The sequence below is a fragment of the Magnolia sinica genome, chromosome 11 (assembly GCF_029962835.1).
Source record: "Magnolia sinica isolate HGM2019 chromosome 11, MsV1, whole genome shotgun sequence".
NCBI lineage: Eukaryota > Viridiplantae > Streptophyta > Magnoliopsida > Magnoliales > Magnoliaceae > Magnolia > Magnolia sinica.
Genome location: NC_080583.1, coordinates 24625294 through 24640112, shown reverse-complemented (window position 1 = coordinate 24640112; position 14819 = coordinate 24625294). Strand labels below are relative to the sequence as shown.

Below are 14819 nucleotides of genomic sequence, written 5' to 3'. Positions count from 1 at the left end.
CTTGATTATATGAAGGTTCTTGGTGACCGTTCATGTTCAAAGCAAAAGACTTAATTATCAAGGGGGTGAAATCATTCAAGAGATAAACCGTTTGGATCATTGAACGATGGCCCAAATTCAAAAGTGTTAGAATATTATGTGATTTTGTTACCATACTTTGTGTGATATTGTTATATTAGATTATAAATCTCCAGCTATGTAATATTCTCTCTAGCTATGTAATATCTTATATTTAGCACGTAGGATCTTTCTTACAACTATGCGTATTTATTATCAATAGGTTGTAATCATACTATAAAGAGGGTGTTCTTCCTCCAATACAATACACATTGAAATACAGAATTTCTACAACAATCTCTCTCTTTCTCTTTATTTCTTCATGGTATCAGAGCCACACTCTTGTGGCCTATAAAAAAAATTTATATAGCGGTTGTTTGGAGTTCTTTTTCGTCATCTTAATATGTTTCTATCTCCCTCAAGTCTTGATTCAATTGTCCGTCCTATTGATCTTACATTGGATGGATCCAATTATAGTCTGTGGGCCCAGAATATGGAAGTATTTTTAAAATGACGTCGGCTATAACGTTATATGACTGGAGCAGTCCCTTAACTTACACCGGGAGACAGTGAGAAAGACGATGCCTTTGCATCTCATCTAAAAGAGTGGGACAGTATTCACTACAAAATTCTATCTTGGTTCATCAAAACTTCCGTTCCATCCATCAATAGTCTTTTTCCACGACTTAGGAATGCTAAAGTTACTTGGGACTTTCTAGCAAAAAGGTACAATTGTACCTATGATGCTTCATTGAAGTTTTAACTAGAAGCTAAACTCTATCAGATGCGTCAAGACCGAGGTCAGTCTATTACTGATTTTTATTCTCAAACTAATCATCTTTGCGAACAATTATCTGCCGCAGACCCTAAGTTGGAATGTTCTAAAGACATTCAAACGTTTGCCACTTGGCTTGATCGATGGAAGTTTATGCACTTTATGATGGCTCTTCAAGATGATTTTGAATCTACTCGAGCTTCTCTTCTTCACCGTCAGCCACTTCCAACATTAGATGCTGCAGTTGTTGAACTCATATCTGAAGAAACTCGATGTTCCACTATGCAAATGCAATCTTCTGACATGGTTATGGCCACCGCTTCTCATAGTGCTTCTCAGTCTTCTGCTGGACGTTCTTCCTCTTAATCCACCTCCAAGCCCGGTTTTTGCAAGTGATGTAAACGAACTAGTCATACCATTGATGAATGCCGCAAGTTCCAGTATTCTAAGCAGAAAAGAGCTTCCCAACAGACAGCTGTGATTGCTTCATCTGATCCTCCTATACTTGAGACTCTACCTCAGTCCACTTCTCTTATAGCAGCTGACGTGAATGACTTAATTCACTAGGTTTTGTCCCAATTCCCAACTGCCATGTCCGTCACCCCAGGTAAATCCCAGTGGTTTATAGACTCTGCCTATTATAATCACATGACATCTGATTCCACCATCTTCTCCCATAAAACAACTATCTCTCCCAATCCTGTCATATATACTGTCAATGGTTCCCATATGTCTGTTACTCATATAGGGTCTATTTCTACCTCTAATTTATCTGTTGGTGATACTTACCTTATTCCTAAGTTATCTTTAAACCTTCTTCCCGTTAGGCAACTATGTGAGTTAGGTCTTGAACTGAAATTCTCTAATAAGGGTGTTGATGTACAGGATTCACAGACAGGTCAACTACTTGGGACAGGTTGTAAAGTTAGACGTCTTTTTGAGCTCTCATATCTGCAGCTTCCTTCTTCAACAACCACTTCCATGGCTGCTGTCACTGTCACTTCTAATTTATGGCATGCCCGATTGGGTCATGCCTCGCTTCCACGTGTCCAGTTCTTGGCCTCTTAAGGTAATCTAGGATCAGTTAATTTTCAATCATTTGATTGTATTTCATGTCATCTTGGAAAATCGATACATTTGTCCTTTAACAAAAGTGAATCTTTTTCTTCTACACCTTTTGACTTAGTCCATTCTGATATTTGGAGTCCCGCCTCGATTCCGACTGAGGGGGGATCTCGGTATTTTATTATCTTTGTAGATGATTACAGTTGTTATACTTATATTTATCTTTTATGACATCGGTCTGAACTCACAAATGTTTACCATAATTTTCACAAAATGGTACATAATCAATTTTCTTGTACCATTAAAACTTTTCGTTCGGATAATACTATGGAATAAAAAGATAAATTTTTTCTTACCCTTTTACAAAAAAATGGAACAGTCTCTTATCATTCTTGTCCATACACTTCTCAACAGAATGGTCGAGCAGAACGTAAACATCATTATATTTTAGATACGATAAGAGCACTTCTCATCTCTACTTCTCTTTCAGAACGCTTTTAGGGTGAAGCTGTTCTCACTGCTGTCTACACTATTAATCGTGTTCCCTCACCTAACATCCATAATAAAACTCCTTTTGAGCTTCTCCATGGTACAATCCCTAACTATTCCTTGCTTCGAGTTTTTGGTTGTGTCTGTTTTGTCACTCTTCCTACACATGAACGCACTAAACTAGAACCATAATCCAGACTCTATTGCCTTCTAGTTATGGTCTCACTCAGAAAGGTTATCGTTGCTATGATTCCATCGCCAAATGTCTTCGTATTTCTCGTCATATGGAGTTTTGGGAGCATAAGATGTTTACGAGTCTTTCTCCTTTTCCACAGTCCTCTTCCATATATACTCCTATTTTTACTGATCCATCTATTGCTTTAGTACATTACCCCTCTGCAGAGATGATAAGCTCCTCAGACGTTCATTCTACGACTGCTCTTGATCCAACTGACACATTTGCTAATCCTCCTGTTACATCAACTGCCTCTGAGTCTGTCTAGGTACCTGCACTTCGTCACTCCACTAGAGTAAGAGCTCATCCTTCTCATCTTCAAGACTATCATTGTTTTTATGCCCTTGCCACTCTTCACGAACCACATACTTATTATGAGGCTAGTACTGATCCTCTTTGGCAAAAAGTTATGTCTGATGAACTAGATGCTCTTACCAAAACTTATACTTGGGACCTGGTGGATTTGCCTTCTGGAAAGTCTGTAGTTGGTTGTAAGTGGGTTTACAAAATCAAGACTCGGGCAGATGGATCAGTAGAACGATACAAAGCTCGCCTTGTTGCGAAGGGTTTCTTTCAGGAGTATGGTATTGACTATGAGGAGACTTTTGCTCCTGTTGCTCGACTTACCTCTGTTAGATCTTTGCTTGCAATAGCTGCTGTGCGTCATTGGGAACTTTTTCAGATGGATGTCAAAAATGCCTTCTTGAATGTCAATCTTGTTGAGGAAGTCTATATGCATCCTCCACCTAGCTATGATCATCCTTCTCACAAAGTCTGCCGTCTTCATCGTGCTCTTTATGGTTTTAACAGGCCCCTTGAGCCTAGTTTGCCAAATTTAGTTTTGTTGTTGCTTAACAGGGCTTTGTCCCTAGTGCATATGACTCTGCATTGTTTTTGTAGACTACTGGTGCTGGTACTATTCTTATCCTTCTTTATGTTGATGACATGATCATTACAGGGAATGACTCTCTGGTATTCGAGATCTTCAACAGTTTTTGAGTCAGAATTTTGAGATGAAGGACTTAGGGTAGCTTAACTACTTCATTAGTCTTGAGGTGACTTTCGGTTCAGATGGTTATTATCCATCTCAGGCTAAGTATGCTTCTGACTTGCTTTCCAAAGCAAGATTGACTAACAACAAAACGTGCACTTCTCCTCTTGAATATAATGTTAAGCTTCTCGCTACTGACGATGAATCTCTTCCAGATGCTACTCTGTATAGGCAATTGGTCATTAGTCTCATCTACCTCACAGTTACTCGCCCAGACATTTCTTACGCTATTCACTTGGTTAGCCAGTTTATGAGTACACCACGCTCTACTCACTATGCTGTCGTTCTTCGTATCTTGCGATATGTTAAGGGGACTTTGTTTCATGGTCTTCACTTTTCATCGCACTCATCTCTGGAGGTCCGCTTTTATTCTGATGTTGACTGGGCCGGTGATCCTACCGATCGTCGCTCCACTACAAGTTATTGTTTCTTACTTGGTACTTTTCTCATTTCTTGGCACAGTAAGAAACAGATTGTTGTTGCCCGATCCAGTACTGAGGCTGAGTACCTGTACTTTCTGATACTACAGCTGAACTTTTGTGGCTACGATGACTTTTGATAGACATGGGTGCTTCTCAGTCGACTAGTTCCCCTCTTTATTGTGATAATCGAAGCGTCATTCAGATTGCTTACAATGATGTTTTTCATGAGCGGACCAAGCATATCGAGATTGACTGTCACTTCATTTGGCACCACCTCAGGATACACTACATCTTCAATCCATCTCCTCTGAGGATCAACTTGCCGATATTTTCACGAAGTCTTATCCTATTGGTCGACTTTGTGATCTTGTTTCTAAACTCAAGTTAACTTCATCATCTCGAGTTTGAGGGGGGATGTTAGAATATTGTGTAATCTTGTTACCATACTTTGTGTGATCTTGTTATATTAGATTGTAAATCTCCAGCTATGTAATATTCTCTCTAGGTATGTAATATCCTATATTTAATACCTAGGATCTTTCTTACAATTATGCATATTTACTATCAATAGGTTGTAATCATACTAAAGAGGGTGTTCTTCCTCCAATACAATACACATTGAAATACAAAATTTCTACGACAATCTCTCTCTTTCTCTTTATTTCTTCACAAAGAATAAAGTGGAGGTTATCAGTCTAGGGGTGTACATCGGGCTGAACCAAGTTGAACTGGGCTCAACCCGGCCCGGCTCGGTCACCTGTCAAACCCAGCCCGAACTGGTCACAGGGCCAACATGTCCGGCCCGAACTCGGCCCGATTAACAATCGGGTGAGTTCGGGCTAGTTTCGGACCTGCTCCATTTAAAAAGGAACTCACGATTTGGATCGTTCATACTTGATTTCCACAAGAGCCCATCTCATTCACTCATCAGGTGGGCCACAGTTAATAAATATATAGCTAAGAAATGAAAACCGTTGGTCTGAATCTAATGCTCAGATATTACTAACCTAATCAATGGACAGTTTAAATTTTGGAAGAATACAAATTTAGTCAAAGGAAAATCTGATGAACGTCTCGGATCTCATCAGACATCTCATGTTGGCACATGTGGCGCGCATTTATGTTTGGCGCTTGCGTATGGGCGTATGGAATTATCACTCTTTGTTCCATCGTATTTTGTAGGAAAGAAAAGGGTAATCTCGTGCATTCACTTCTATGTGTAAATGGACGATAACAGTCCAAGTTCCAAGCCTGAAACATAAAAGCCCAAGAAAAAAATTCTGGTACTCTGCCAGCGAAGGACTATTCATATAAATGAACTTAAATACTAAAGAAGAAGCTGACGTGTAACTAATTAGACCATCCAAATTAATGGACCCATTTTAGATGGTTTATAAATCAATAGTTACCTTGAAATATAATCATAACTGAATATATTGATGAACATCTACTGGATTTAGTAAATTCAATAAATAAATTTCCATTAATTAGATGTTAGTATTATCTGCAGAGTTTAATTTCCATTAAATTTTCATAAATTCCGATGCTTCCATTATATATATATATATATATATATATATATATATATATATATATATATATATATATATATATATATACACTTTTTTGAGCCAAGTTGAGTGAGTTAACCGGGCTAGCCCCGTTCGTCCACACCCCTAGTTATCACCATACGTGAGGAATTATCGTAACAAACCTCAGGAATAAAGGAGGTTTGCTAACGGGATGCTTTTCTCGGACATGTTTTGGGTGGATCCTAACCGGAGGGCCCACAGTGAGATATACATATGCCTTACATCTACACTGACGATCATTTTGAAAGCTCATTTTCGACATGAACCAGAAATGAAGTAGATCCAATTCTTAGATGGAACATACCATAAGAAACCGTTGTGATCGAATCCCTTCCATTAAAAACTTCATGGTTGCCACCGGAATGTTTATTTTCTATCTCTAACCTGTTGATAAGGTCACAAATACCTGGATGAAGAGACCACACAAATATCGGCTTGATCAAAAACTTTTGCAGCCCACAAGAAGTTTTTAATGGTAGACTACCACTGTTTCCTGTATTATGGTGTGGATCTGCTTCATTTTTTGGGATCATGCCCTAATATGAGTTTTCAAAAGGGATGGACGGTGTGGATATAAGACACATACATCAATGTGGCCCCATGGTCAGGATCCCACTCACTTCGATGGATCACCCAACCCCCACTGGTTTTGCTCGGGTCAGAGCTATGGCTTGTCTGGGTAAAGTATCAGTCATCCAAACTGTTAATATGATCTTCCTTTGGATGCAGGACGGTCCAGATACAAACCGCCATATTTGAATATTTCAACTTTTCACATCAATTAAAAATTGTCTTCTTTGGACATGGACCGTGTCTTTTGACCTTATTTTGTGGACCACAGATAGCATATTCCAACCCTAAAATCCTTTCGGCGTTGTCCCATCCCTGGTGATTCCCATCGTACAAACGGTTTAGATTACTGAAATATGACCAGTTGTCCCGCATCTACAGTCCTGGCCCGAAAAACAGTAATACGCCGGTTTGGCTAGTGATGCTGACGTCAGCCAGGTGGCTAGTGGCCGGTGCTACGTGGACCCGTGGACCCTAACATGATGTGTGTTTTATCCACGCCGTTCATCCATTTTTAAAGATAGTTTTAGGTCTTAATCCAAAAATGAGGTAGATATAAATCTCATATGGACCACACCATGGGAAAACAGTAGTAATTGAATGTCCACCGTTAAAAACCTCATAGGGCCCACTGTGATAGTTATTTGATATATAACCTGTTTATTAGGTCATGCAGACTTGAATGAAGGGAAAATATATATACATATAAGCTTGATCCAAAACTTGTGGTCCCCCGAGAATTTTTTAACAATGGGCGTTCAATCAACACTGTGCGGTCCACTTGAGATTTGGATCAACCTCATTTTTGGGATCATACCATAAAATGATCTGAAAGAATGTTTGGACGGCATGGATGAAACACATACGTTACGGTGAGGCCCACAGGGTGAGTAGCCGATCCGTTTCCATTATGGGCAAGCACGTCTGTCGATTTGCCGTCTCCACTTCGTGCCAATTTTTTTTAGGGATGGTGAATGAGATGCCCTGGAACTGGAGCCATGTGGATGGATTTTTCATGACATCCAACCCACTAGTAGGTACGGTGTTGAACCTAAAAAATCACAATCATCCAAAGCAAAGATGGCTACACCACCATAAATAATTGAAAACCAAGGATCCAATGTAATGCTTACACATTAGCCAGACCATTCACCTAATGTGCCTCGCCAAGCTGAAAGAATTGCCCAAAAATCAAAGTATTATTAAACTTAAGATGGTCATATCATGTGAATTTAGAGGTTTTGGGTATAATTTTTTTACAATGGCCCACTTTAGTGTTAAATCATCCTAAATTTTGAAATTAGGGCCGAAAAATGATGGTGCTCATAATGGACAGTACAGATTTCATGTATGTAAAGTTGTTTTCCCATGTTAATGAAAGTAAGCTGTAAGTATCCGTGCCAAGTACCTTAGTACCATAATGCATAAAGCAGCTGTGCCTACCTACTAAAGCCCATCATTTTGGTCCTTACGAAAGGCATTGTCCTACCAAGCCGTTAATCACCCTCATGTGACACGCTACCATCATCATATTAACTGGACCCTATCTTTCATCAAGTGGCTCATATCTACTACATGTGCCATTATTAATTTTCAAGTATCGGCAAGTTTTACTACTCTCCCAAAGTCTAAGGGCTCGTTTGGGAGCCTGGATTCCGAACCACCTGGATTCAGAACCCCCTGAATTTGATATCCTCTTATTGTGTTTGGCACCTGGACTAGGAATCAACTTTAATCCAAAAGTAGCTATGCGTGCTATATTTACAAGGGTTTGAATTTAATTACTAAATCAACTTTAATATCTGTAATGAGTGATGGTATGTAATGTTTGACACAATGGTTATAATAAGCCTGCTAGAATATATACTTTGCCCAAAAATGATGAAATTCCAAGTCTCGGATGTCCGAGTGACTAACCAATAAGTTTTAATCATTGATTTAAATGGATAATGTTGGACAATGCTGATCATCATATTAAAGTAATTATAGTGATACAATTGATAATCTAGTTGTTTCGGGATATTTTTAGTGGGCCATGTGCCCAATAGTTTAATAGCCTAGTGACACACATACTACACATGCAACTATTTGAAGTATTTTAGACATAATCCAAGCTCTCACTGTGGATTTCAAACCCTCTTTTTGAGGGGTTTTGAAACCCCCGATTACTTTATCGTGCCAAACAACAAGGAGAGTTGAAATCCACGTAAATCCCCCCAAATCTATGGTGCCAAACAACCTCTAAGTGTTGACAAAATGAGCTCGAATGTGGTAGTCTGGAGAATACATTGCATAACCTCTTATTCATATAACAGAATTGAGTTGTTTACAATTTTTGGACAGTCCTAGGAACAACTAAAATAGGCCTAGCACCATCTATCGTATAACCTCACAACTGCAAAGCCCAAGGTTTTAGAAGACTCCTCTTTTGCCCAATCGAAAACACCCTAACCCAACTCTATTGAGGAGCAACGTACCTCTTAATTCCATGTAGAAGTATGAGAAGAGGAAAAAAATTTGCTTCACTTAATGACTAGTCTCCATTCTTGCGAGACCATCAACTACTCTACTACCTTTCCTTGGGATAAACTAGATCTTCACTTTAGCTCTTCTCTTAATCAAGGAGAACCAAGCCTTCCAATACTATACAATCCAGGAGGGGTCACTCTCGTTGCTAAATATGTTGACAATAACTTTTAAATTGCTTTCAGCCACTATTTTATGGTAGCCTTTTTCAACACATAGGGCAAGGCTTTCAACAATTGCATACGCTTCCACCCTCACATTAGAGTCAATCTCGTAGCCGCTCACTAATGCAAAAAATGAATTCCCCTCTCGACCCTACCCCCTCCACCAGATAAACCCGGATTGCTTCTTGCCGACCCATCCACGTTTATTTTGATCCATTGATCTTTTGGTTTCTCACATCACTGACACTGAATTAGTCTTATAGGAAGACACAACAATTCTAGAGTTAAGCACCAACTACCGCATCTAGGGGCCTTGGAAGATCAAGAGATGAGGGAGTCCTCCTTAACCAAAATTGGACTTTCCAGATAACCTTGTCTGCCTTAACCAGAACATCTTCAAAGTGGCTTCTATTCCTTTCTCGTCAGATCTCCCATAGAATGAAATAGGGAAGTAGCCCCCCATAACTGTGAAAAGTGGTTGCTCAAGGAAGCCAACTCCCACCATTGATTAGTTTTGGTAAGGAGTGTTTGTCTTTCAATGAAAGCTACATCAAACAAATTGTTGTAAAATGACCAAACCTTAGATGTCAGAGTTCCAGCCACAAATATATGGTCCAAGATTCAATTTTATTAGCTGCACCATTTTCCGCTATGTCGCAGGAGCATCTGGAGGCTAGGGAAACCCCTTTCGCTTGCACTCTTTCATTCACTGGGATCACCATATGCAAGGCCTTCCACACATAAATTGAGATTTTTAGAGGTAATTTAGAATGCCAAATCCATCCAGTTGAGCTCATGTGTGTACTCCCTTCCTTGCAAAGGTTCCATGCTAACTTGAAAAAAAAAAACTTTCCCATTTTGGTATGAGGCCAAATGCATATGTTAGCTCCTGTAAGACCCCGTCCATTCTGTACTATTTTCTATGCCTATGAGCACGATGATCGACACCCATGGCAAGACCTGAACTAGCCGTGCATAGTGCACACCCGACTGACCGGAAACCCAAGGCCTCGAAACCTATTTCATATCGACCGCTCCATCGTCACGATTGTGGAGGTACCAACCGTGCATCTATACGACGCTCCGTTAGTGAGATACGCCGCAAAGAATCGTTGGTGTATCATGTGCGCATGGCGCCATATATTCCATTCCACACGTATGTACAACACATGCTATGCACATATGCATCATACCATATATGGGTGAGAGAATATCTACCCATGTGTGTGATGTCACACACCCATACCACGCCTCTCTCATGTATATCTAAAGTCAACCCTTCTCCATACAACACCTTATGCATGATGTCATCATGTCATGCCACCCCATGTCTCATTTAATCCAACATTAAGTTCTAATCATGCATTACTTACCATAATCCTTGCCTAAGCTAATCATAACTACATTAATTTAACCTAACCACAATTTTAGTAAATTCTCTACAAATACCCCTTCAATCCTCAACATTTTCACCATTTTCCTACCATGAGAGAGAGAGAGAGATGAGTGATCTTGGTAGGCCATCAATTTCATCTCTTCCATCCATCTTAACCATCCATCTAATCCATCAAGGTGAGTACACCCTCTCACATTTTTCTTCTCTTGTTTCCTTGATTTCTTTCCCATGTGGTGTAGGTGTAAGGACCCACAAAGAATAAACCCCTAAGTGAAGATGATGAGCCATCCAATGGTATAGATGGCTTAAGAACATAAATAACAACACAATTTGGAAGTTGTGTGGGACCATTGATCATGGCCCTACCACGATGTTGGTCAGCCATCCAATCTGTTCATAAGGTCACAAAGAACTGGATGGGAGATCACACAGATATCAGCTTGATTAGAATGTGGTCGGCTCCACCATGGGCCCATTGTTATTTTGTATAAAATCCAAATCGTCCATAGTTGGGACGCCACTAAGGTGTAAACCTACACACACACACACCCATGCACACACGTGCACACACATTGAAAAAAGAAAAAAAGAAAAAGAGGAGGACTGGACGCTGTTGCTGCCAACGTCCGCAAGCAGCGTCCCTACTGCTTGAAAGAAAAGGGAGGGGCTATGAAACCCCCCCCCCCCCCCATGATGTATGTATTTGATCCAGACCGTCCATCTGATTTCCCAGATCATTTTAGGCATTGAGCTAAAAAATGAAGCCAATCCAAATCTCTGATAGGCCACACCATTGAAAATAATAGGGATAAGTGACAATTACCATTAAAAATCTGTTAGGGCCCACTGTGATGTTTCTGTACGCCTAAATGTATTAAATATTGGGTTCATTGGACCTGTCACGAGTCAGAGAACCTAGCAGATGGAGTGGATCGCCCTAATGTGGGCCCCACCTATGAAAAACCTTAGAAACAAAAAAAATACAACACAAAGGGCTGGACACCCCTTGCTATCAGTGTCCAAAGGACACTGTAGCAAGCAATGTCCTACTGCTTGTTGAGGGCAGGGACCGTGGGTCCCACCATAGGCCCCACCGTGATGTATGTCGAGCATCAACACTGTGCATTTGATGGGTCCCCTTTAGAAAATGGGATACCCCAAAAATTAGCCGTACACGGGACTTAGGTGGCCCACACCATCTACAATCATGTGAAGACATGGCTATAATGTATAAAAGCACTTGTTGGGGCCCACCTGAATTTTGGATGCATTTGAAACTTGGTCTAACCCCTTAACCAAGTGGAACACACATAATGGACGGGCTGGATTTGTGAGCCACGTCCCGGTGGCCTAGCAAATAATTATGAATGTTTTAATGGAGGGTAACCTTCTCAACTTTTGTGTGTGGTGTGGCCCACACAAGCCACAAATTGACTTGATTTTAAGCCCTAGGCCCACCATGGATTGTTGGCCCATCAATTATGTAAAATTAGATTGTTTACAAATGTGATATGTGAATGGTCCAAATCTTTGTTAAAACTACTATATATTGATGTTGCACAATTATGTGACTATGTAGTGCGTGGATAGCTTGAAATTGATATAAATATGATGAATGCATAACCCAAATCCTATGATTATGTGGTGCTTAGGTGATCACTAACATGTGCACTTACAGTCCCTAATCATGAAATCCAGTGATGCTCGGGCAACCTCTAAGCCATATGAACTTGTAATGTATATGATATCTTAAACCACATGAAATTGTTCGGCATGAGTGGTTTACCACCACATGATCATGTGATGTGCTATCTACCCTAATTCATGTGAGATTGGGCTGCTACCCTAGATCATGTGGGATTGGGTTACTGCCCTAGATTAGATAATTATATAATGAGTGGACAACCCTTACCCACTTGGCACTTTGGTTGGAGTGCAGCCCCAAGTAATAGGATCGTGTGACTTGTGTTTAAATCCTTATACATGTTCAATTATAACAAATATGTATACTCTAGTGGTGTGAGGGTGTGATATACCTGTTTAGCCCATTAATCATGTGGGTATTTGATGTATGTTTGGCTACCTAATCATAGGCAATGGTGGAGTATGTGTAGTCATCTAACTATATAAATGTGAAATGCACACAAGGCCAACCAACTACATGAAATCGGGTGGCATTGGTGGCCACCCCAATGATATGACCACATGCTTATGGGCATAGTCATGGTCACCTAACCCATGAACAATCAGGTCGTATGTGCAGATTTTCTTAGTCATGAGAATTATGATATACGTTGGATTATACAACTTGATAATAGAGTGGTCCTCAACTTGGTATTATGCGACACAAATATGATCCCTACATTCAACTCATTAGTAAAGCGGAAGTAAGGACTGCTAAACTATATGTGATGTGATTAAATGTGGCCCTTGGTCCGTTCACCATGTGACACTAAACCCGGATTATTAGCGGTGTGAAGTGGTTGTAGTATAAGACTTAGTGTAGCCATTAATGGTGGGTACGATTGTGATTGTTCAACTATGTTTAGATATTTTGAAATATGCATGGATACTAGATCATGATAGTAATCGTATGCATACTAAACTATGTGATATTATGGTACTTACCGCCTAACCATGTGAAAGTTCAATAAAGCGGTTGCCCCATTATGTGAGCTATGATGTAATGAAAGTACGTAACCATCTAACCTTAAGTCATTTATTATGATAAGTAGAGTGACATTTGTGTGACCTCTTAACCATATGAACTTCTGATAACGAGGTGGCCATAAGACCATGTGGGAATATGAGAATTCTGTAGTTAGACTTGTGAACTATACTAATGGTATGACCTCTTAGGTATGTGAACTTAGGACGTGAATTAAATTGATTGTTGGACCCATCTTATTAATAGTATTGGGCTTGATTTGTGGACTCAACTAATATGTTCACAATGGCATTAGAGTGGTGGGCCTATTAGCCTTAAAGCCCACCTTGAGTGGACGCCTTGTGGGCCCATTAGCGGTAAACCTATCAGGCCTATAGGTTACTTTCTCTTACTAAGAACGTAAGACTCCATGAGAAGTGCATATTGAGTGTATGTTTGGGCTTCTTGGTAAGTGCATGAGACTCCTTGTGATGTATTTATGCTAAGTCCCATTTGGACTTTGTGAATGAGACATGATTGAGTCCTTGAATGAACTGTTTGTAGTAATCAAATGGACCACCCAATAAGCCAGAAGATTAGGATGTAGTGACCTACTAACTGGCCCATTCAAGTATGGCAATGAACTGGGCCTTAGTCCACTTGAGATGATAGCTAGACTTGTTAAGATGTTGGATTGAAATCGAATTATGAATATGGTGATGGCACATGTGCGGTGATTGTGTAATGTGATACTTGTGATGATGATGATGCGTGTATGGTTAGATGCGATGATTGTTTTGTATGGTAATGCTAATTTATGTTTATATGCTTGGATGATGTTTAATTGGATGTAAGGACTAAGTGAACCATCATATGTATTACCTCGAGTCATATATAGTGCACCTAGTACTGTATAATAACGTGACACTTAAGCACCCACTTCCTACGGAACTGATGAGGTGATCAACCACTTAACTCTTAACCGTGAATGAGTATGTTGGTGATATAAACTAGCTTTTGAATAGTTATGGATCTTTACATGCGGAATTGAGACATGTTATGGTATGTGTGCATCACTTGCATGTGTTTGATATACAACTTGTTCTGGTGCCACTGTATGAGGTTTCGACCATGCGATTGGTGCCGAATGATGGATTGATCCTAATTATGCTATTATGTGGTTGGCGCACACTTGTGATGTAGAAGATGTGGACACTCGCATAGTCCCATGATCATGGGGGAGAGTGCACATTGATTGGTCTGATGATGTTTGTATATATTGCATCTGCACACACACATACATGTACATGCATCTTGGATGAGGAGTGCATGGTGTGCATAGTTTGATCATACGGAGATCATAATCATATGTATGTGGTAGAGGATGTTGGTGCAAGGTGCATATAATGGAGTATGTGTGAATGTTATCTAGTTTGAGAGACCGCAGGCTTGGTCCCTGGGTTGAAGTCCCTAAGAAAATATATCGGGCACGGTCCCTGGGTTGAAGTCCCTGAAGCTTACTTAATGCTACATTGTAATTTATGTTTATATAGATGCTGAAATTATATGTATATCCTTTCCATGATGAGCATGGATTATAGATCGGATGCGGTTGGTAGAGGAACCCAATTGGTATTAAGGTTGCCTCGTATGCATATGTGGCTTACATGTAAAGCATTGTTTGAGTGCAATTATACTGCATAGTGTGCTTGTGGATTATCATTACATTTTGCATAGCATCCTTATGAGATGGATTGAACACCATAGCAACATCGTTGTTATACTGATGAGAACACCACAGTGGCATCGTGGTTGGTATTTATAGACACC

At 40.0% G+C, this 14819-nt stretch overlaps 1 pseudogene; it reads left to right on the top strand.

Annotated features, from left to right (window-relative positions):
* Positions 1–3030: 3030 nt before the first annotated feature.
* On the top strand, positions 3031–4482 carry LOC131218064 (uncharacterized mitochondrial protein AtMg00810-like; annotated as a pseudogene).
* Positions 4483–14819: the final 10337 nt, after the last annotated feature.